We start from the raw sequence: 19,606 nt of genomic DNA, 5'->3' as shown, positions 1-19,606 counted from the left end.
CAAGTCTAACATTTTCTGAACCTCTTGTTTTATGCAGTCTCTGACATGGTCAGGCTGCCTATAGATCTTACTTTTGACAGGTAAACTGTCTCCAATATTGATTGTATGCTCACACCAAGTAGTGGTACCTGGCATCAGTGAGAAGAGTTCAGAAAACTGACTTAAGAGTTTTACACAGTTGTCCTTCTGCTCTGCAGTAAGGCAATCTGCAAGTACTACTCCATCCACTAAGCCATCAGCTTCAGTGGTGGAGAAGAGATCAGGAAGGGGGTCACCCTCTTCTTCCTGTCCCTCATCAGTTGCCATGAGCAGGGTGAGTTCAGCCCTGTCATAGCAGGGCTTTAGGCGGTTGACATGGAGCACCCTAAGGGGACTCCTGGCAGTGCCCAGGTCTACCAAGTAGGTAACCTCCCCCTTTTTCTCAACAATTAGATGGGGTCCACTCCAATTGTCCTGAAGTGCTCTTGGGGCCACAGGCTCCAATACCCTCACCTTCTGTCCTGGGTGGTACTGGGTCAGGACAGCCTTCTGGGCATGCCATTGCTTTTGCAGCTCCTGGCTGGCCTGAAGGTTTTACTGGCCTTTTTCATGTACTCAGCCATTCTTGATCTTAGGCCAAGCACATAATCCACAATGTCTTGTTTAGGAGATTTTAAAGGTTGTTCCCAACCCTCCTTAACAAGTGCAAGGGGACCTCTCACAGGGTGCCCAAAGAGGAGTTCAAAGGGGCTAAAGCCCACTCCTTTTTGGGGTACCTCCCTGTAAGAAAAAAGGAGGCAAGGTAACAGGACATCCCATCTCCTTCTGAGTTTTTCAGGGAGTCCCATTATCATACCTTTGAGAGTTTTTTTAAACCTCTCAACCAGACCATTTGTTTGTGGATGATAAGGAGTAGTGAACTTGTATGTTACACCACACTCCTTCCACATTGCTTTGAGGTATGCAGACATGAAGTCACTACCTCTGTCTGACACCACTTCCTTAGGGAAACCCTGATGTCCCACGGCATTCTGGATGATGCAGAGTTGTTTTCACGCAAAAAGACTGCAAACAAGCCTTGTTAGCTGCAAGAATCGCGTTTGAAGGTTTTGGGTGTTGCCAGGGCTCAGGAAGGACCAGGAGGTCGCCCCTTGGAGGAGGAGACAGAGGGGACACTCAGCAATAGAGAGAGCCCATGCAGAAGCAGGCAGCACCTGCAGAAGTACCTGAACCGGCATTCAAGAAATCTGAGCACGGAAGTCATCTCAGCACAACAAAAGAGGGTCCCACGAAGTAGGAGGTCAACTCAGCGAGTTGGGCAATGCAGGACAGAGTACTGGGGACCTGGGCTGTGCATGAAGGAAGTCTTGCAAAAGTGCACAGAACCCTGAGCAGCTGCAAATCACGCAGTACACAGGATTACTGTCTGGCGTGGGGAGGCAAGGACTTACCTCCACCAAATTTGGATAGAAGGACCACTGGACTGTCGTGGCCACTTGGATCCAGCTCCTGTGTTCCAGGGACCAGGTTCGTCAAGATGAGAGGGGACTCAGAGGACCGGTGATGCAGGAGTTTGGTGCCTGCGTTGGCAGGGGGAAGATTCCGTTGACCCACAGGAGATTTCTTCTCGGATTCCAGTGCAGGGTGAAGGCAGACAGCCCTCAGAGCACGCACCACCAGGAAACAGTCGAGAAAGCTGGCAGGATTAGGCGCTAGAATGTTGCTGGTAGTCTTCTTGCTACTTTGTTGCGGTTTTGCAGGTGTCCTGGAGCAGTCAGAGATCGACCCTTGTCAGAAGTCAAAGAGAGAAGTGCAGAGGAACTCTGGTGAGCTCTTGCATTTGTTATCTGACGAGAAACCCACAGGAGAGTCCCTAAATAGCCCTTAGAGGAGGATTGGCTACATAACCAGGTAAGAGCCTATCAGGAGGGGTCTCTGACATCACCTGCTGGCTCTGGCCACTCAGAGGTCTCCATTATGCCCTCACACCTCTGCATTCAAGATGGCAGGGGTCTGGAACACACTGGAGGAGCTCTGGGTACCAGCCCTGGGGAGGTGATGGGCAGTGGAGTGGTCACTCCCCTTTCCTTTGTCCAGTTTCGTGCCAGAGCAGGGGCTGGGGGATCCCTGAACCAGTGTAGACTAGTTTATGCCGGAAAGGCACCATCTGTGCCCTTCAAAGCATTTCATAGAGGTCAGGAGAGGCTACTCCTCCCAGGCCCATAATACCTATTTCCAAAGGGAGAGGGTGTAACACACTCTCTCAGAGGAAATCCTTTGTTCTGCCTTCCTTGGACGGGGCTGCCCATGCCCCATGGGGGCAGAAAGCTGTCTGAGGTTTGGCAGCAGTGGTAGCCGGTATTGACCTAAATGTAGTTCACGTGTGTAATGGTGTCCCCACACTCACAAAGTCCGGGGAAATTGCCCTGAACAATGTGAGGACATCTTGGCTAGTGCCAGGGTGCCCTCACACTTAGGGCCATATTTATATTTTTTGACGCAAAACTGCGCTAACGCAGTTTTGCGCCAAAAAAATTAGCGCCGGCTAACGCCATTCTGAAGCGCCATGCGGGCGCCGTATTTATTGAATGGCGTTAGCCGGCGTTAGTCGACCGGCGCTGCCTGGTGTGCGTGAAAAAAAAACACGTACACCAGGCAGCGCCGGCGTAGGGAAAAATGGCGTTTGGGCATCCAAAAATGGGGCAAGTCAGGCTGAGGCAAAGAAATCGTCTTAACCCGATTTGCGCCATTTTTTTGGGGCGCCCAGACGCCATTCACATGACTCCTGTCTTAGCAAAGACAGGAGTCATGCCCCCTTGCCCAATGGCCATGCCCAGGGGACTTCTGTCCCCTGGGCATGGTCATTGGGCATAGTGGCATGTAGGGGGGCACAAATCAGGCCCCCCATGCCACAAATTTTTATTTAAAAAAAAACCTACCACAACTTACCTTTTCTTCCCTGGGATGGGTCCCTCCAGCCTTGGGTGTCCTCCTGGGGTGGGCAAGGGTGGCAGGGGGTGTCCCTGGGGGCAGGGGAGGGCACCTCTGGGCTCATTCTGAGCCCACAGGTCCCTTAACGCCTGCCCTGACCCAGGCGCTAAAATCCGGTGCAAATGCGGGTTTTTTAGACCCGTCCACTCCCGGGCGTCATTTTTGCCCGGGAGTATAAATACGACGCAATAGCATCGGAGTCATTTTTTAAGACGGGAACGCCTACCTTGCATATCATTAACGCAAGGAAGGTGTTCACGCAAAAAAATGATGCTAATTCCAGGTACTTTGGCGCTAGACGCGTCTAACGGCAAAGTATAAATATGGAGTTAGTTTTGCGTCGAATTTGCGTCGAAAAAAACGACGCAAATTCGGCGCAAACGGAGTATAAATATGCCCCTTAGTAACTTTGCACCTAGTTTTCACTAAGTGACGGTTAGACAAATAGGTGAGTTATAAGTCACTTAAGTGCAGTGTAAAATGGCTGTGAAATAACGTGGACGCTATTTCACTCAGGCTGCAGTGGCAGTCCTGTGTAAGAATTTTCTGAGCTCCCTATGGATGGCAAAACAAATGCTGCAGCCCATAGGGATCTCCTGGAACCCCAATACCCTGGGTACCTAGGTACCATATACTAGGGAATTATACGGGTGTTCTAGTGTGCCAATCAGAATTGGTCAAATTAGTCACTAGCCTGCAGTTCTTAAAAGCAGAGAGAGCATAAACACTGAGGTTCTTGTTAGCAGAGCCTCAGTAATACAGTTAGGCACCACACAGGGAACACATACAGGGCACAACATATGATCACTGGAGTCCTGGCTAGCAGGATTCCAGTGACACAGGCAAAAACAAACATACATACAAGTAAAAAATGGGGGTAACATGCCAGGCAAGATGGTACATTCCTACATCACTTTCCTAAACCTTTTTCTTTCAATATGTCTTCTGTAGAAGCTACCACTAGAGTTGTGAAAATAACATCTGAAAGTCTTAACTTTAAAAGTTTGAGGGGTCTCTGTATTGAAATATGTTTGGGGATTGGGAAGAACCCCAATAAGGAGTTCCTGTTAAACCCTCTTCTCCAGGATGACCAGGGACTCATTACTGGTCCAGATCAGACAGGGGAAGAGGTAGAGGATGACTCCAACCAGGAGTGCTCAGAGGAGCAAGATGACAATCCTGGCGAGGGTCCTTCCACAGACCTATCTGTCAATAAGCTCCCTAGTAGTAGTGGGAAGGGTTCACACTCAAGTAGGGCTCACCTCACCCCTAGAGGCCAGGTCACTAGAGTGGCCCCTGTTAGAGATAGGTTCTTTCTCGGCACACTATCATGTTACCTCTCTTTCAGAGGCTTCACATAATTCTAACCCTGCAGACCAGTCTATAGATAGGAAACTCAGAAAGCTGAGGTTAGAGGAGGCCAGACTGAGGCTAATGCAGCAACAGTTGGCCTTAGTCAGGGAATTCCTGGCTGTGGAGAAATCGAGGCAGGATTTGGGGTTAGTTCCCCATGGTGGCAGCAGCAGTTTTGGGAATACAAATGTTAGGGAACCTTCATTTGATTCTAGGAATCTGCACAACATTGTCCCTCCTTACAAGGATGGAGATGGCATCAACAAGTGGTTTGCTACACTTGAGAGGGCATGTAAAGTTCAGAGGGTTCCTTATGTACAGTGCGCTGCAATCCTTTGGTAATCCTTCTCTGGCAAGGGGAGAGAAAGACTTCTTATTGTCAGAGAGGATGATGCAGATAATTGCCAAATTCTTAAGAATGCACTCATGGATGTTCTGGGCTTAACCACTGAACAGTATAGACTTAAGTTCAAAGAGACCAGAAAGGAGTCATCACAGGACTGGACAGACTGATCTGTGAAGGCCCTATAAGGTTGGTTACATGGCAGCAAAGTGACTGATTATGAAAGCCTATATTACTTAATTCAGAGAGAGCATATCTTGAATAATTGTGTGTCTGACTTGTTGCATCAGTATCTTGTGGACTCAGATCTGACCTATCCCAAGAATTGGTAAAGAAACCAGACAAATGGGTCAGAACAAGGGTGAGCAGAAAAGCTCATTCAGGGGCTGACAAGGATGGCAAGAAGAAGGATGTTAAGTCACATGACAAGGGTGGGGACAAAGATAACAAATCATCAGAGACTTCATCAGGCCCTCAAACATCCTCTGGGGGTGGTGGGTCCAAATCCTCTTCTCACAAAGATAAGAAACCTTGGTGTTATATGTGTAAAGCCAAAGGCCATTGGGCAACTGATTCTCATTGTCCAAAGAAAAACACCAAACCTCCCACCACCACAACCCCAACTGCAACCACTAGTGCCCCTAGTAATAGTAGTTGTGATTGGAAGAGCACTACTAATAGCCAGTCAAAGGGTGTAGCTGGGCTCACCATTGGTAATGTAGTTGGGGTTGGTATAGTTAGGGAGATTACTGAGGCTATTTTAGTCTCTGATGGTGGATTTAACCTAGTCAGTTTAGTTGCTTGTCCCCTTAACATGGATAAGTACAAGCAGCTACCACTGATTAATGGTGTTCAGGTTGAGGCCTACAGGGACACAGGTGCCAGTGTCACCATGGTGATGGGCAAACTGGTTGCCCCTGAGCAACCCCTACTTGGTCACCAGTACCAACTGAAAGACACCCATAGCGACACTGTAAGCCACCCCATGGCTGTTGTAACTCCTCACCTGGAGGGGGAGGAGTTACTGGCCCAAAGAAAGTTGGGGTAGCCACTGATTTACCTGCAGAATGTCTGTTAGACAATGATTTGGAGACTTCAACTTGGGCTGAAGTGGAGTTGGAGGCCCATGCAGCAATGCTGGGCATTCCTGGGCATATCTTTGCTCTTACCATGGCTCAGGCCAAGAAGCAAAGAGGACAGGAAAACTTGGATCCTGGAACAATGGACCAAGTGCCCCAAAAACTAGGAGTTCGAAGGACAAACCCTTGTCCATTATCCCTCCCTCCACAGATGATTCCCCTTTTGAGGAAGATTAATTCTCTCCCTGTGCAGAACCTATACTACAGGAGCTGGAAGCTGATACAGCTGAGCTTTTGGGTGCAGGGGAGCCTGCCAGGGAAGAGCTGAGTGTGGCACAGCAAACCTGTCCCACATTGGAGGGCCTCAGACAGCAAGCTGCCAAACAGCAAAATGGTGATGTCACTGACACACACACAGTTTACTGGGAGAATAATCTCCGTTACACTGAAGCAAGGGACCCTAAACCTGGTGCTACCAGGAGACTGGTCATCCCACTTCAGTACAGGGAATTCCTCCTAACTCTGGCTCATGACATTCCCTTTAGCTGGGCATTTAGGCTGGAGTAAAATATGGGACAAACATGTTCCACATTTTCTCTGGCCCCATATGTCAGAAGACAGAAAGGAGTTTTGTCACTCCGGAGTCACCTGCCAAGCCAGTGGCAAGACTGGTGGCACCCCAAAGGCCCCCTTAATGCCACTGCCAGTGGTTGATATTATTGGCCCCCTTGACCCTCCAACAGATTCTGACAATAGGTTTATCCTTGTGGTGGCGGACTATGCCACAAGGTACCCAGAAGCTATCCCTTTAAGGACCACTACAGCTCCTGCAGTGGCAAAGGCCCTCCTAGGAATCTTTTCCAGGGTGGGCTTCCCTAAGGAAGTGGTGTCAGAAAGAGGTAGTAACTTCATGTCTGCACACCTTAAAACAATGTGGAAGTAGTGTGGTGTTACACACAAGTTCTCCACAGAATAATGGACTGGTTGAGAGGTTTAACAAAACTCTCAAAGATATGATTATAAGACTCTCTGAAAAACTCAGAAGGAGATGGGATGTCCTATTACCATGCCTCCTTTTCGCCTACAGGGAGGTACCCCAAAAAGGAGTGGGCTATAGCCTGTTTGAACTCCTCTTTGGTCACCCTGTTAGGGGTCCCCTTGCTCTTGTTAAGGAGGGTTGGGAACAACCTTTAAAAGCTCCAAAACAAGACATAGTGGACTATGTACTTGGCCTGAGAAGTAGAATGGCTGAGTACATGAAAAAGGCCAGCAAAAACCTTCAGGCTAGTCAAGAGCTCCAAAAGCAATGGTTTGACCAGAAGGCTGTCCTGACAGAGTACCACTCAGGACAGAAGGTGTGGGTATTGGAGCCTGTGGCCCCAAGAACACTCCAGGACAAATGGAGTTGCCCCCATCTAATTGTAGAGAAGAAAGGTGAGGTCACCTACTTGGTGGACCTGGACACTGCCAGAAGCCCCCTTAGGGTGCTTCATGTCAATCGCGTAAAGCCGTATTATGACAGGGCTGGCTTAACCCTGTTCATGGCTATGGATGAGGGACAGGAAGAAGTAAGTGACCCTCTCACTGATCTCTTCTGAGCAACTGAGACCGATGGTTTAGTGGAGAGAGTAGTTCTGGCAGACTGCCCTACTGCTGAGCAGAAGGGAGACTGTAAAAATCTCCTTCATCAGTTTTCTGAACTCATCTCCCTCACACCTGGTACAACTACCTGGTGTGAACATACAATTGACACTGGAGACAGTTTACCTGTCAAAAGTAAAGTTTACAGGCAACCTGACCATGTTAGAGATTTCATAAAAGCAGAGGTTCAGAAAATGTTAGACCTTGGAGTTACTGAGCCTTCTGATAGCACCTGGGCCAGCCCAATGGTGCTTGTCCCCAAACCACATAGCAAAGAAGGAAAGAGAGAAATGCGGTTTTGTGTGGACTATAGAGGTCTCAATACAGTAACAAAAACAGATGCTCACTCTATACCCAGGGAAGATGAGCTAATCGATACACTGGTATCTGCCAAGTAAATAAGCACTTTTGACTTGACTGCTGGGTATTGGCAGATCAAGATGTCAGAAGATGCTAAAGCAAAAACTGCATTTTCTACCATAGGAGGGCATTATCACTTCACAGTGATGCCTTTTGGTTTGCAAAAATGCACCTGCCACTTTCCAGAGGCTGGTGAATACAGTCCTACAAGGTTTGGAAGCTTTTAGTGCAGCATATTTAGACGATATTGCTGTTTTTAGATCCACCTGGGATGAGCACCTGGTCCACCTCTGGAAAGTTTTGGAGGGCCTGCAAAAGGCAGGCCTAACTATCAAGGCTTTAAAGTGCCAGATAGGGCAGGGGAAAGAGGTTTATCTGGACCACCTGGTAGGTGGGGAACAGATTGCACCACTTCAGGGGAAGATTCAGACAATTATGGACTGGGATCCCCCTACAACTCAGACCCACGTCAGAGCCTTCTTAGGTCTCACTGTGTACTACAGGAGGTTCATTAAGAAGTGTGGCTCCATTGCAGTACCTCTTAATGACCTCACCAGTAAGAAAATGCCTAAAAAGGTATTGTGGACAGCTAGCTGTTAGAAAGCTTTTGACGAGCTTAAGCAGGCAATGTGCTCTGCACCTGTCTTAAAGAGCGAAAACTACTCCCAAAAAATCATTGTTCAAACAGATGCTTCTGAATTAGGGGTAGGGTCTCACAACATAACTAAGAGGGCCAGGATCAACCTGTTGCTTTCATTAGCAGGAGGTTGACCTCTAGAGAAAAGCGTTGGTCTGCCTTAGAGAGCGAGGCCTTTGCTGTGGTCTGGGCACTGAAGAAGCTGAGATCCTACTTGTTTGGGACTCAATTCATTGTTCAGACAGACCACAAACCTCTATTGTGGCTTAAACAAATGAAAGTTGAAATCCCTAAATTTTTGAGGTGGTCCATCTCCTTACAGGGAATGGACTATACAGTGGAACATAGACCTGGGAGTACCCACTCCAATGCAGGTGGAATCTCCAGATATTTCCACTTCGACAATGAAGACTCATCTGGGCAAGATTAGCCTTATTGTCCCTTGTTTGGGGGGTTATTTAGGAAAGTACCATCTTCCTTGGCATGTTACCCCCATTTTTATCTGTATGTCAGTATGTTTTTGCCTGTCTCACTGGGATCCTGCTAGTGAGGACCCCAGTGCTCATAGTTTATGGCCTAATGTGTGTGTGTGTGTGTAATGGTTAACTGTGTCTTTCGTTAATGTGGCTACTAATGCCAATGACATATAAATCAAATGTAAGCCAAAGCAAAGAGGGGAGATATTTTATTTATTGTTATTTGTAAAACATGTTATCCACTGAAGCAAATTACTATTCAATATTCAAAAACAAATTTAGAAATTGTTAATGTCTACATAAAATTCACATCAACAAAAACAAAATATAGACATTTGTGTACTTACGCTTGGATGTCTAGGTTAAAGAATGTACAAAGTATAAAAGAAACATTGATTCAAAAGGAAGATCCACAATGTGCATGTTTCTCAACTATAGTCATGAGTTATTTATATACTTAAGTGCTATATCCAACACCATGATCGTTGGGGCTCAGAGTCTAAGCAAACATTTAAGGACATTCTCCCCCTGATACATGATGTGATGCTTTTTCACATATAGAAGCTATAATTTTTTCCTAACAACATTTGATCCAATAAATCAATATATTTTGCAAACATTCTTCTCAAACTACATGAACAACATTTGTTTTTCTCAATGCATTTGGAATCCTAAATCAGTTGAATATTTTTTAGAAAAATAAGAAACATAAAAAAAAGATACACACTGTGCATTCTCAATGTTCATTTCAGTACATCAAGATGGTCTCTTACCACTGTTAAAAAACAGTCTGTTTTTCTGAAAGCAAACAGCAAGCAGAGGCTGGATTAACTGTCTTGAAAGTCTAGTATCACATGTCTAAACATGCTTATTGTTACTCCGTTACTTGAATACTTCCTTCTGCTCTCTCTTGAATACTTCCTCCTGGTCTCTCTTTCCTGTCACATATAGTTCTATGGAAATTAGGTATTTTCAAAGCCATTGAACCATCGTAGGGAAATACTAATACATTTTTCCATCCAAACGGCCTCCTTTTTCAACAGTATGTGATTAAAGTCAGTTCAAAGTTGCTGACAAATTGTCATGACTGTTATATGTAGTTTCACTTTATGAAAATTGTATAGCTCCTCCACATGATGTCTCACCAGCGGTACAGTCATACCCAACTTAGAAATGTTAATCTAGTCATCATTAAAAAAAAGAAAACATCTCTAAATATCTTTCTGATGTAAAGTCGCCTACATCGATGTATTATGGACTATGTAAAATGTACAATGTCTGGTGTGGTATGTTGTGTGATATATGTGCGTTGTTCTGAAGGTGAATTGTAATATCTTTCTCAGTTAAATTACAACGTTGAATACAGCTTAACCATGGATTGTGGTAATTTTCTTTAGTTTATAAAAGGGAAAGCTTGCAGTTGGTGCTCAACAATATTAGGTGTCAATGTCAAAATCAAGGAGTTTACTTTATGTAATATTAAATATGCAGACAAAACCATGTGTGGAATTAGTTTCTTCAGTTGTTTATAGCTTTAATTTAATATCAAATTGCTAATGATGGTCTTCTTTTTGAGAATGACAGAGATGAACATTTAATAAAAAGGAGGTGTAATGCTTGTTTTGCTCACTGTAACTAATATAATTTAGTGTATTTCAGGTTTAATAACAACCATATTGTACCTTCATTTGGATTATTTGAAGACAATTGCACTGTAATAACATATTGTGATGGATCACCTTTATTTTAATTGTCATGGCTTATATACATGCTTGTGTAAATATGTAGCCTTTTCCTGCTGAGACAGTAGATCTTGCATACTTAATCATCAAACTCTATTTATAAAAAGGGGAATTCTAAGATATAGATACAATTCATGTATATGGGTGTCCTGAATTGTATAAGATCACTGAGTGGTAAGTATCCACCTGACTATCCTGGGAAAGTACTCCTATAACATTTGACAGTGTTTCAAAGATGGAATACATCTGTAATAGAACTGAGGACTGGAGATCCTTAATGATGTCATACTCATGAGAGAGCGAAGAGTGACCACAATTCCACAGTGGTCAGAACCAGTTACTTTTACCTGGATCAGTCAGGACCAATTATACATCCTTGGATCGGCCTTTAAAGCACAAACCAGAGACTACATAGTAACAGGTTGTTGAAATCCAACATTAGAACTAGAGTTGATGGGAACTTGACCTGGGAATCACTTTATAACCTATAGTAATGAGACCTAATTTAACAAGTTTTGAATATCTTTCTGACCTGGATGCAAGTGATTACTCAGATTAAATTACCCACATTTTCAGATGTTGATGAAAGCTAGGCCATTCTTTTTCAAAACCAAGCTCGCAGGAAAGAAGGCCTGAACACGTTTAATGGTAGACTGGTAATTGCAGTGAAATTCTGGAAAGGTTAATGGCTGCTGTAATTTCAAGATGTGAACAGGACCCAGTTGAGAGCAAATTATAGAGCTTTTACCTACAGAAAGGAAAAATACATCTTTGAATCTAGTCGGGACAGTCTAAGAAGGATCTTAGACAAAAAAAGATGAACTTTTGAGCATTTGATCTCACTGGGTTTCACTAGCCCCCTTAGTGTTATATTTGCAGCTGTATATCATTCTAATTTTCTACTCTGTACTTTGATAATAATAAAATTGCCGTCACAACATCGATACTATGGAGTGATTAGCTACTGGTCCATTCCAAATTTATTTTCCCTTTTTCTTACGCAGGAAGTTTGGAAAGTTCTCAGCGAACAGAAGAGGTTGAAAAAGAAGATGCCAGATCAACCACCAGTGGGTTATTTCTGCAGTTACCCAGGTCTTTGGTATCTCTACTAGCTACCTTCCATAACTACATTTTATTGTCTTGTTCGGTCTATTATCATGGGGTATTATGACAATTCCTAGTTAACAAAAAATAAAAGAGATGGTGACCCAAAAAATTATCATTCCATCTTGTCTTATCATAGCATTGTTCAATGCATAAGAAGTTATTGTTTTGTCATCTTGAGCAGGTCTTAGACAAGGGGTGAGCTTTAGTGAATACACAAGTGAGATTTTTTAAATCAGTAGGATTGTTGTTCACAATGCCAATAGCAGCAGGCCTGATGATCTTGCTGAATTTGCTCAGAGTAATGTAAATCTGAAACTTCAAACTGGGTGTGTGTTTGATGGCTGTCCCTTCATTAGTCTGGTGGTTAAAGGTTGTGACAATGAGGCAAGAGGTGGGGGACACTCTTCTAGACATTGCTTTTTTGGGACTGCATCCCCCACAAGCGCTCTTGTTGCCAGGAGCCCAGAAAGAGGGGCTCTACTCATAAACAGGTGAAACGGGGGGCAGAAAGAGGCAGGGCTGGCTCTCCCCTTTCATTTGTTCTACAACATTTCTAACAGTGACTGTCATCCTGGCTAGCGTAAGTAATTTTATTTGTCCTCTTGATTATCTCTGCAATTATGATTATTTTCAGATGCCGTACTCTTTTTGAGCTGGTTTTAAAATTTAAATTTGAGTTAAATTCAAATATTGACTTTTTGTTGCAATATTTTAACTGTGGGGAGACAGAAATCATCCAATCCTAACAAAGCCCCAATCAATCTTAAACATTATTGGAAAAGTGCTGGTGTAAATTGCACTGTGGAAGACATTGAACAATTGATTTGGGAGGTTGAGGTTCTACTTAAATCAAACAATGTGAACCCAGTGGATAAATCAGGCCCTGTAAATATGCCTGGCATGTTTAAGAGGGAGTGTGAGAAGGTAGCCTCTTTCTAGCCTTGTTACCCCCACTTTTGGCCTGTTTGTGAGTGTATGTCAGGGTGTTTGTCACTGTTTTCACTGTCTCACTGGGATCCTGATAGCCAGGCCTCAGTGCTCATAGTGAAAACACTATGGTTTCAGTATGTTTGTTATGTGTCACTGGGATCCTGCTGGTCAGGACCCCAGTGCTCATAGGTTTGTGGCCTATATGTATGTGTCACTGGGACCCTGTCACACAGGGCCCCAGTGCTCATAGGTGTGCATGTATATGTTCCCTGTGTGGTGCCTAACTGTCTCACTGAGGCTCTGCTAACCAGAACCTCAGTGGTTATGCTCTCTCATTACTTTCAAATTGTCACTAACAGGCTAGTGACCAATTTTACCAATTTACATTGGCTTACTGGAACACCCTTATAATTCCATAGTATATGGTACTGAGGTCCCAGGGTATTGGGGTTCCAGGAGATCCCTATGGGCTGCAGCATTTCTTTTGCCACCCATAGGGAGCTCTGACAATTCTTACACAGGTCTGCCACTGCAGCCTGAGTGAAATAACGTCCACGTTATTTCACAGCCATTTTACACTGCACTTAAGTAACTTATAAGTCACCTATATGTCTAACCTTTACCTGGTAAAGGTTAGGTGCAAAGTTACTTAGTGTGAGGGCACCCTGGCACTAGCCAAGGTGCCCCCACATTGTTCAGAGCCAATTCACTGAACTTTGTGAGTGCGGGGAGACCATTACACGCGTGCACTACATATAGGTCACTACCTATATGTGGCTTCACCATGGTAACTCCGAATATGGCCATGTAACATGTCTATGATCATGGAATTGCCCCCTCTATGCCATCCTGGCATTGTTGGTACAATTCCATGATCCCAGTGGTCTGTAGCACAGACCCTGGTACTGCCAGACTGCCCTTCCTGGGGTTTCACTGCAGCTGCTGCTGCTGCCAACCCCTCAGACAGGCAGCTGCCCTCCTGGGGTCCAGCCAGGCCTGGCCCAGGATGGCAGAACAAAGAACTTCCTCTGAGAGAGGGTGTGACACCCTCTCCCTTTGGAAAATGGTGTGAAGGCAGGGGAGGAGTAGCCTCCCCCAGCCTCTGGAAATGCTTTGTTGGGCACAGAGGTGCCCAATTCTGCATAAGCCAGTCTACACCGGTTCAGGGACCCCTTAGCCCCTGCTCTGGCGCGAAACTGGACAAAGGAAAGGGGAGTGACCACTCCCCTGACCTGCACCTCCCCTGGGAGGTGTCCAGAGCTCCTCCAGTGTGCTCCAGACCTCTGCCATCTTGGAAACAGAGGTGCTGCTGGCACACTGGACTGCTCTGAGTGGCCAGTGCCACCAGGTGACGTCAGAGACTCCTTGTGATAGGCTCCTTCAGGTGTTAGTAGCCTTTCCTCTCTCCTAGGTAGCCAAACCCTCTTTTCTGGCTATTTAGGGTCTCTGTCTCTGGGGAAACTTTAGATAACGAATGCATGAGCTCAGCCGAGTTCCTCTGCATCTCCCTCTTCACCTTCTGATAAGGAATCGACCGCTGACCGCGCTGGAAGCCTGCAAACCTGCAACATAGTAGCAAAGACGACTACTGCAACTCTGTAACGCTGATCCTGCCGCCTTCTCGACTGTTTTCCTGCTTGTGCATGCTGTGGGGGTAGTCTGCCTCCTCTCTGCACCAGAAGCTCTGAAGAAATCTCCCGTGGGTCGACGGAATCTTCCCCCTGCAACCGCAGGCACCAAAAAGCTGCATTTCCGGTCCCTTGGGTCTCCTCTCAGCACGACGAGCGAGGTCCCTCGAATCCAGCGACACCGTCCAAGTGACCCCCACATTCCAGTGACTCTTCAGCCCAAGTTTGGTGGAGGTAAGTCCTTGCCTCACCTCGCTGGGCTGCATTGCTGGGAACCGCGACTTTGCAAGCTACTCCGGCCCCTGTGCACTTCCGGCGGAAATCCTTCGTGCACAGCCAAGCCTGGGTCCACGGCACTCTAACCTGCATTGCACGACTTTCTAAGTTGGTCTCCGGCGACGTGGGACTCCTTTGTGCAACTTCGGTGAGCACCGTTTCACGCATCCTCGTAGTGCCTGTTTCTGGCACTTCTCCGGGTGCTACCTGCTTCAGTGAGGGCTCTTTGTCTTGCTCGACGTCCCCTCTCTCTGCAGGTCCGATTTGCGACCTTCTGGTCCCTCCTGGGCCCCAGCAGCGTCCAAAAACGCCAAACGCACGATTTGCGTGTAGCAAGGCTTGTTGGCGTCCATCCTGCGGGAAAACACTTCTGCACGACTCTCCAAGGCGTGGGGGATCCATCCTCCAAAGGGGAAGTCTCTAGCCCTTGTCGTTCCTGCAGTATTCACAGTTCTTCAGCCTAGTAAGAGCTTCTTTGCACCAACCGCTGGCATTTCTTGGGCATCTGCCCATCTCCGAGCTGCTTGTGACTTTTGGACTTGGTCCCCTTGTTCCACAGGTACCCTCAGACAGGAATCCATCGTTGTTGCATTGCTGATTTGTGTTTTCCTTGCATTCTCCCTCTAACACGACTATTTTGTCCTTAGGGGAACTTTGGTGCACTTTGCACTCACTTTTCAGGGTCTTGGGGAGGGTTATTTTTCTAACTCTCACTATTTTCTAATAGTCCCAGCGACCCTCTACAAGGTCACATAGGTTTGGGGTCCATTCGTGGTTCACATTCCACTTTTGGAGTATATGGTTTGTGTTGCCCCTATCCCTATGTTTCCCCATTGCATCCTATTGTAATTATACATTGTTTGCACTGTTTTCTAAGACTATACTGCATATTTTTGCTATTGTGTATATATATCTTGTGTATATTTCCTATCCTCTTACTGAGGGTACACTCTAAGATACTTTGGCATATTGTCATAAAAATAAAGTACCTTTATTTTTAGTATAACTGTGTATTGTGTTTTCTTATGATATTGTGCATATGACACTAAGTGGTACTGTAGTAGCTTCACACGTCTCCTAGTTCAGCCTGAGCTGCTTTGCTAAGCTACCATTATCTATCAGCCTAAGCTGCTAGACACCCTATACACTAATAAGGGATAACTGGGCCTGGTGCAAGGTGCAAGTACCCCTTGGTACTCACTACAAGCCAGTCCAGCCTCCTACATTGGTTGTGCAGTGGTGGGATAAGTGCTTGAGACTACTTACCACTCTTGTCATTGTACTTTTCATAAGAGAAAAATATACAAAACAAGGTCAGTGTATATACACATAGCCAAAAAGTTTTGCATTTCCTCTTTTCACTCTTTTCTAAGTGCTGAAAAGTACTTCTAAACTTTCAAAAAGTTCTTAAAAGTTTAAAAAGTTTTTTTCTGTCTTTCCAAAAAAGTTCTGAAAACTTTTTTCTCTTTGTCTATCACTTTAACTCTCTCTAAAAATGTCTGGCACAGGCCAAAAAGTTGAACTGTCCAAACTTGCATATGATCACCTTAGCTGGAAAGGAGCAAGGAGTCTCTGCATAGAGAGAGGTTTGAGTGTAGGGAAGAATCCTTCCTTAGAACTGTTAATTAATATGCTTAGAGTACAGGATAAGGCCATAAGTGCCCAATCTGTAGAAAAAGTAGCTAATGGTTCTCAATCTGATCCAGGGACTCCCCCAGGAAAAGGTTCAGGAAAGAAACTTCTCAGCCTGCCCATTACTAGACAGTCTAGCATAGTTGGTACAGAGGTTGAATCACATCATACTGATGATGTGCTCTCACATTATACTGGTAGCCAAGCTGTTAGGGTGCCCTCTGTAAGGGACAGGTCTCCTTCTGTTCATTCCCATCATACCTCTGTATCTAGAAATGTCCCTCCCACCCACCCTGATGACAGATTGTTGGAAAGGGAGCTCAATAGATTGAGAGTGGAACAAACCAGACTGAAGCTCAAGAAGCAACAGCTGGATTTGGATAGACAGTCTTTAGAAATAGAGAGGGAAAGACAGAAGTTGGGTTTAGATACCCATGGTGGCAGCAGCAGTATTCCCCATAGTCATCCTGCAAAAGAGCATGATTCCAGGAATCTGCACAAGATAGTTCCCCCTTATAAGGAGGGGGATGACATTAACAAGTGGTTTGCTGCACTTGAGAGGGCCTGTGCTGTACAGGATGTCCCTCAAAGGCAGTGGGCTGCTATCCTATGGCTATCATTTAGTGGAAAGGGTAGGGATAGACTCCTTACTGTGAAAGAAAGTGATGCCAATAATTTTACAGTTCTTAAGAATGCACTCCTGGATGGTTATGGCTTAACCACTGAACAGTACAGGATAAAGTTCAGAGAGACCAAAAAGGAGTCTTCACAAGACTGGGTTGATTTCATTGACCATTCAGTGAAGGCCTTGGAGGGGTGGTTACATGGCAGTAAAGTTACTGATTATGAAAGCCTGTATAACACAATCCTGAGAGAGCATATACTTAATAATTGTGTGTCTGATTTGTTGCACCAGTACCTGGTAGACTCTGATCTGACCTCTCCCCAAGAATTGGGAAAGAAGGCAGACAAATGGGTCAGAACAAGGGTGAACAGAAAAGTTCATACAGGGGGTGACAAAGATGGCAATAAGAAGAAAGATGGTGAAAAATCTCAAGAGAAGCATGGGGATAAGGGTAAAACCAAAGATCCCACTTCAAATCTTAAACACTCTTCAGAGGGTGGGGATAAAACAAATTCTTCCTCTTCTTCCCAACCTGCACACATTAAAAAGCCTTGGTGCTTTGTGTGTAAAAACAGAGGCCATAGGCCAGGGGATAAGTCCTGTCCAGGTAAACCCCCTGAGCCTACCACCACTAATACATCAAGCTCTAGTGCCCCTAGCAGTAGTGATACTAGTGGTGGGACTGCTGGCAACAGTCAAGCAAAGGGTGTAGTTGGGTTCACTTATGGGTCCATAGTGGAAACTGATGTAATCAGTCCCAAGACAGTTTCTGTCACACCTAGTGGCATTGGCCTTGCCACACTGGCTGCTTGTCCCCTTACAATGGATAAGTACAGGCAGACAGTTTCAATAAATGGTGTTGAGGCCTTGGCCTACAGGGACACAGGTGCCAGTTTCACTTTGGTGACTGAAAACCTAGTGCCTCCTGAACAACACATCATTGGACAACAGTATAAGATTATTGATGTCCATAACTCCACTAAGTTTCTTCCCTTAGCTATAATTCAGTTTAGTTGGGGTGGAGTTACTGGCCCTAAGCAGGTGGTGGTATCACCTAGCTTACCTGTAGACTGTCTCTTAGGTAATGACCTAGAGGCCTCAGGTTGGGCTGATGTAGAGTTTTATGCCCATGCAGCCATGCTGGGCATCCCTGAGGAATTGTTCCCTCTCATTTCAAGTGAAATGAAAAAGCAAAGGAGAGAAGGCCTGAAAACTCAGGATCCCTCTCCAGCAACAGGTAAAAAGGGTATCACAGTATCCCCTAACCACCCTACCATTCAGGATACTATTCCTGTGGTGGGAGAAACCTCTCCTGGGGTGGCACCTGTTCCAAGGGAATCATCAGCTGGCAAAGCTGGACTCCCTGAGGTGGAAGTACCTCTCTGTGGGATAACTAACATTGGTGAGAAAAAGAGCACCATTTTAGTTAACATGGAGCATCCCTCCAACCCTCCCAGAGAAACTTTAGTGCAGAAACTCTGCACTGCCTCACAACACTTAGGACAGCATCCCTGCCCTAGTGTGGAGCTGATAGGACAGCATCCCTGCCCTGCTCCAACCCAAGAGAAACAGCATCCCTGTTCTCTCTTCCAGCCATATGGACAAAGTTTTTGCCCAGCTATGGCTTTTCTGAGACAGCATCCCTGTCTGGCATTTCCATCACTACAAATAGGTTCAGTGGACAATTCCCACTGCTCTAAACTAAAACTTACTGATAGAAACTCTGAAAATACATCTTCACATTGTTGCTTAGCTAAAAAACTTCAAACAGGGTGGTTTACATCCCCACAGGGAAGTAACCATATAGTGGATGATAAAGGGAGTAACCAGTCTATTGCAGAGCTACTCTCTACTTATCACCACTTAGACAATAAAGTCTCAACTGGCCAAGGTTAGCCTTATTGTCCTTCGTTTGGGGGGGGGTTGTGTGAGAAGGTAGCCTCTTTCTAGCCTTGTTACCCCCACTTTTGGCCTGTTTGTGAGTGTATGTCAGGGTGTTTGTCACTGTTTTCACTGTCTCACTGGGATCCTGATAGCCAGGCCTCAGTGCTCATAGTGAAAACACTATGGTTTCAGTATGTTTGTTATGTGTCACTGGGATCCTGCTGGTCAGGACCCCAGTGCTCATAGGTTTGTGGCCTATATGTATGTGTCACTGGGACCCTGTCACACAGGGCCCCAGTGCTCATAGGTGTGCATGTATATGTTCCCTGTGTGGTGCCTAACTGTCTCACTGAGGCTCTGCTAACCAGAACCTCAGTGGTTATGCTCTCTCATTACTTTCAAATTGTCACTAACAGGCTAGTGACCAATTTTACCAATTTACATTGGCTTACTGGAACACCCTTATAATTCCATAGTATATGGTACTGAGGTCCCAGGGTATTGGGGTTCCAGGAGATCCCTATGGGCTGCAGCATTTCTTTTGCCACCCATAGGGAGCTCTGACAATTCTTACACAGGTCTGCCACTGCAGCCTGAGTGAAATAACGTCCACGTTATTTCACAGCCATTTTACACTGCACTTAAGTAACTTATAAGTCACCTATATGTCTAACCTTTACCTGGTAAAGGTTAGGTGCAAAGTTACTTAGTGTGAGGGCACCCTGGCACTAGCCAAGGTGCCCCCACATTGTTCAGAGCCAATTCACTGAACTTTGTGAGTGCGGGGAGACCATTACACGCGTGCACTACATATAGGTCACTACCTATATGTGGCTTCACCATGGTAACTCCGAATATGGCCATGTAACATGTCTATGATCATGGAATTGCCCCCTCTATGCCATCCTGGCATTGTTGGTACA

This window comes from Pleurodeles waltl, chromosome 3_1 (genome assembly GCF_031143425.1).
Source record: "Pleurodeles waltl isolate 20211129_DDA chromosome 3_1, aPleWal1.hap1.20221129, whole genome shotgun sequence".
Lineage (NCBI taxonomy): Eukaryota > Metazoa > Chordata > Amphibia > Caudata > Salamandridae > Pleurodeles > Pleurodeles waltl.
This window is presented reverse-complemented; position numbering follows the sequence as displayed.